Source organism: Micromesistius poutassou (genome assembly GCF_964030765.1).
Source record: "Micromesistius poutassou genome assembly, contig: SCAFFOLD_1935, whole genome shotgun sequence".
NCBI lineage: Eukaryota > Metazoa > Chordata > Actinopteri > Gadiformes > Gadidae > Micromesistius > Micromesistius poutassou.
The window spans coordinates 2,467-7,267 of record NW_028178579.1 but is presented as its reverse complement, the minus strand read 5'-3'; the positions used below and the strand labels follow the sequence as shown (position 1 = coordinate 7,267).

Genomic DNA, 4,801 nt, shown 5'->3' with positions numbered 1-4,801 from the left:
GAGCGGCCGCTGGTCAGAGCAGCGCTGTGTGAACGCCGTCCGCTCACCGCCCGACCCCCGCTGTGTCCCCGCTGCAGGTCGGCCCAGGGGCTCGGGGAAGAAGCAGAAGCAGCAGCAGGCGGAGAACGCCGGCAGGAACCTCTCCTCCTTCCTGGCCTGGCCCTCCATGGCCGCCGGCCCCCGGAGGCGGTCGTCCTCCTCCTCCGACAACCTGTTCCAGCTCAACGGGGGCGGGGGGGTCCCCAAGAAGCCCCCCCGGGGGAAGCCGGAGGCGGGGCGCTTCGCGTTCCCCCCGGCGACCGCCGCCGCCGCCGCCGCCCTCTCCTCCTCCTCCTCCTCCGCCCCCCCGCCGGCCAAAGGGCTCTTCAACAGCAGCTCCTTCGCCGTCGACTCCTTCAGCAGCATCGCCAACGGCTACTCCTCCTTCTGCGCCCAGGCCTCGGCGGCGGCGGCGGCGGCGGCGGCGGGGGCGGGGGGGGGCCTCCCCGGGGCCTCCCTGGGGCCACGGGGTACGACGGCGGCGGCGTACGGCGTACACAAGCGCCGGACGGCGGACGGCGCGGAGACGGGCGGCGCCCCCACCGCCGCCCCCGCCCCCGCCCCCGTCCCGCGGAGCAGCAGGCGGTCCGGGACGGAGTTCCTGGTGAAGCTGGACCACGAGGGCGTGACCTCGCCCAAGACCAAGAGCAGCAAGGCGCTGCTGTCGCTGGCGGGGTCCGTGTTCGGGGGCCCCAAGGGCGTGGGGGGGGGGGGGGGGGCCCGCCCCGAGCGGAGGCCTACAGCCACCCGGTCCTGCTGGTCAAGGACAACAAGAAGGCGGGGGCGGGGGCGGGGGTGGTGGGGGCCCCCCAGGCGGCCCCCCTCCTTCTGAAGGGGGCCCCGCCGTCCCAGAGGAAGCCGGCGGCCCCGCCCCCCCCCTCCTCCTCCTCCTCCTCCTCCCTGGCCCTGGGGGAGTACGGCGACCCCGGCTTCAGCTCCCACCGCGACTGCCACAGCTCCTACTCGGACCTGGACGAGGAGGAGCAGGAGGAGGTGGAGGAGGAGGAGCGGAGGAGGAGGAGCAGGAGCGCGGCGGCGGCGGCGGCGGCGGCGGCGGCGGGGGGCCTGCGGACGGCCGGCCGCTTCCTGTCCCGCCTCTCGGTGTCGTCGTCGTCGTCGGGCTCCTCCAGCTCCTCCTCCTCCGGCTCGCTGTCCAGCTCCAGCCTCTGCTCCTCGGACAACGACTCCTCCTACAGCTCGGAGGACGAGGAGAGCTCCGCCCTCATGCTGCAGAGCTGCCTCTCCTCGCACCGGGGCGGGGGGGGGCTGCTGCCGCCGCCGCCGCCGCCGCACGACCCCCCCCCCACCGCCGCCGCCGCCGGGGCCCCCCACCCCCGACGCTCCTCCTCCTCCTCCTCCTTCGCCGCCAAGGCGCCGGCTGCGTCCCACGCCAAAGGAGGGGGTCCCGACGGGCAGATCTCCGGCGGGAAGCCCCCCAAGAGGAAGGAGTCCAGTGGCTCCGCCTCCAGGCCGTCGTCCAGGGAGGCGGGGGCGAAGAAGGCCCGGATGCTGACGGGTGCCGCCGCCGACGACGGCGGCCCCGCCACCCCCCCGGCCCAAGACCACCCCCTCCTTCCTCTCGGGGCGCCCGTCGTGGAAGTGGTCGGGGAACCCCACCCAGGTGAGACCCCCCCGAACCGGCCTCCGACCCCCCGCCGCCTGGTGTGGGACGTCCTGTAGCCGCGAGGCTCCTCCCCCCTCGAGGAAGCGTATCTGTTTTACGTTTTGTTTTGTGCGTTCACACCAAACGTTTGTGCAACTTGCGTACTCGCGTTCGATCGCGCAAACTTCAAAACACTCGTGCCAGTGTAGGAGGGAGGGGCTAAAGCTCTCGTGAACGCCAAAGTTCCTTCCGTGGAATTCCTTCTCCCCACCGTGGCCGAGATAACCCCCACTACGAGTCTTCACTTGTGGAAGCACCAGAGACGACCATGAGAACCCAACGCCGTCGTTTAGGACTCATGATATCATCCGGAGGCTCACACTGCTTTTGGCCGTGATGTTATGTATATCATGGTGATATATTATAGTTTATTATATATATTATAGAGCTCTGGGAGTCCTCCTCCATGTTGCGGTTCAATCTGCACTTCAGGGGCTGAACGCTGATCGGCTGTCCACGAAATTCGTGGAAAAGTAATTTTTTCAACTCGAGTTGTTCAACTCAAGTTTTCTGTGCCGAAAAATTCACCTTTAAACGCGTCATAGCAAGGACTTTGTATGGATTGGCGCTAACTCTGTGGGCGTGGCTCTAACTTTAGGGGAGTGGCTTTAACTATATGTGGGCGTGGCTCTAACTCTCTGTAGGCGTGGCTCTAACTCTGGGCGTGGCTCTAACACTGTGGGCGTGGCTCTAACTCTGTGGGCGTGTCTCTAACTCTGCGGGCGTGTCTCTAACTCTGCGGGCGTGTCTCTAACTTTGTGGGCGTGTCTCTAACTTTGTGGGCGTGTCTCTAACAATGTGGACGCGTCTAACTTTGTGGGCGTGGTTCTAACTCTGCGGGCGTGTCTCTCCTCCCCAGCGCCGCGGCCTGAAGGGAAAGGCCCGGAAGCTCTTCTACAAGGCCATCGTGCGGGGGCGGGACACGGTGAGGGTGGGCGACTGCGCCGTGTTCCTGTCGGCCGGCCGCCCCCACCTGCCCTACGTCGGCCGCATCGAGAACTTCTGGGAGTCGTGGACGGCCAGCATGGTGGTGAAGGTCAAGTGGTTCTACCGGCCCGAGGAGACCAAGCTGGGCAAGAGGCACCCGGAGGGCAAGGTGAGGGCCAGACGCGTTCACTGACGGCCAGGGCGGACAGGCCCTGTCCCGTTTCTCCCCCCCTTAAAACCTCCACTTGGTTTGGAGTGCCCCTCAACAGTAAATCTTCCACTTCGTTTTAAGCCTGCGTCGGACCTCACTACGTTTTGAGGGTTGATGATAGGGGCAAAAAAGCACCCCCCCCCCCTTGCTCCCTACAGTAATGGGACACCCTACCCCTACACGAGAACGCGCAAAATATAGGGTTAGGGCAAAGATCTAGGGTTAGGGGAGGGATTGGGATGGGGCCTAACTCATGGTATTGCCTGTATGTATGTGAGTGAGTGAGTGAGTGAGTGAGTGAGTGAGTGAGTGAGTGAGTGAGTGAGTGAGTGAGTGAGTGAGTGAGTGAGTGAGTGAGTGAGTGAGTGAGTGAGTGAGTGAGTGAGTGAGTGAGTGAGTGTGTGTGTGTGTGTGTGTGTGTGTGTGTGTGAATCATGGCACCCATTGCCCTCCTGATCATCCCTGGACGGAGGGACCCCCCACTCTGCGTTCCTTCTCCAGATTTCTTCCTTACTATCTATACTAATTATATAATTACTAATACAAGTTTTTTCTTGCCCTCAGGGGGGGCTAGGGTCGGGGGGGGGGGGGGGTCATACATATATGTATGATCATATATGTATACATATATGTATGACCCCTGTATCCCTCTGAGACCCGACCTGTGATTAATGACGATACAAACCAAGTTGAATTGAATTGAATCGGCGCATGAGTTCTCCAGAGTCCCGTCGGTGAACCTGTGGTGTCTGTGTGTGTGTGTGTGTGTGTGTGTGTGTTTTTTTTCTCCCAGCATGCCCTGTACCAGTCGTGCCACGAGGACGAGAACGACGTCCAGACCATCTCCCACAGGTGCCAGGTGGTGAGCAGGCAGGAGTACGAGCGGCTGACCCGCGGCGGCCAGCGGCCCTCGCCCCCCGACCTGTACTGCCTGGCCGGGACCTACGACCCCACCGCCGGCCAGCTGGTCACCGTCGACGGCATGTCCATCCTGTGCTGACCCCCCCACAGCCCCCCCCCCCACCCCAAAGCACCCCCCACTAGGGGCCTACTACTGAAGGAGCCCTCTGTAGGAAGACGAACGAACAAACACAGAGTCCACACACCGCCCCCCCCCCGGCCCCCGGTCTCAGGGGCCCCCGTAGAGAACGCTGCTGCCTCTCAGGGGCCCCCTAGGGGACGCTGCTGCCTCTCAGGGGCCCCCGTAGAGGACGCTGCTGGCTCTAAGGGGCCCCTAGAGGAGGCTGCTGCCTCTCAGGGGCCCCCGTAGAGGACGCTGCTGCCTCTCAGGGGCCCCTTGAGAAGACGCTGCTGCCTTCTAGGGGCCTCACTGGATCTACTCCTGGTTCCCGGGGGGGCGATGGAGAGGGACCACGGAGAGAGAGAGACGTCAGCGCCGAATCACCGGGGCCGACGGAGGAGGCTACACACTGGAACGCCGCCAACCCCCCCCCGTCCCCCCCCAACACACACCCCCCCCCCCCCCCCCCTCACCCCACTCTGGAGGACGGAGCGGCGCCGACTGGATCGATCTATCGCTCGCGCTCATCTCTTTTTTGTAATCGTTCACTCGCGGCTGATTGGCCGTCGGGGCCGTCGGGCCGCTTCCCCCCCCCCCTCCCCGTCCCCCCCCCTCCGACCGACCGCAGCCGAGGAGAAGGAGGAGGAGGAGGAGGAGGAGGAGGAGGGAACGCCGGCGTCGAAGCGTCGTCGAGGAGACGACCAGTGGTTTGAGTTCTCCTCGGCGAGAGGAGGGGGAGGAGACGGGAGAACGCGAGCCCCCCGGGGGGGGGGGGCGGGGGGGGACCCCGGGGGGGGGGGACCCCAGAACTGTATCATTCCAGGGACCAGGAGGCGTGTAAAGCTTGTACATAGAGTGGGTGTCCGTGAGATGTTTTTACATTTTCTTTCCAATCAAGCCATACAGTTCAGTACCTCTCACCTGCTCAGGTGGACATTAT

The 4,801-nt window shown here is 64.7% G+C and overlaps 1 pseudogene across 1 annotated transcript; it reads left to right on the top strand.

Moving 5' to 3' along the window:
- Window positions 1-77: 77 nt before the first annotated feature.
- Window positions 78-3,910, top strand: LOC311373555 (annotated as a pseudogene). The gene is made up of 3 exons (XR_014684272.1): window positions 78-1,660; window positions 2,562-2,798; window positions 3,634-3,910. The product of XR_014684272.1 is annotated as an uncharacterized misc_RNA (transcript).
- The last annotated feature ends 891 nt before the right edge of the window (window positions 3,911-4,801 follow it).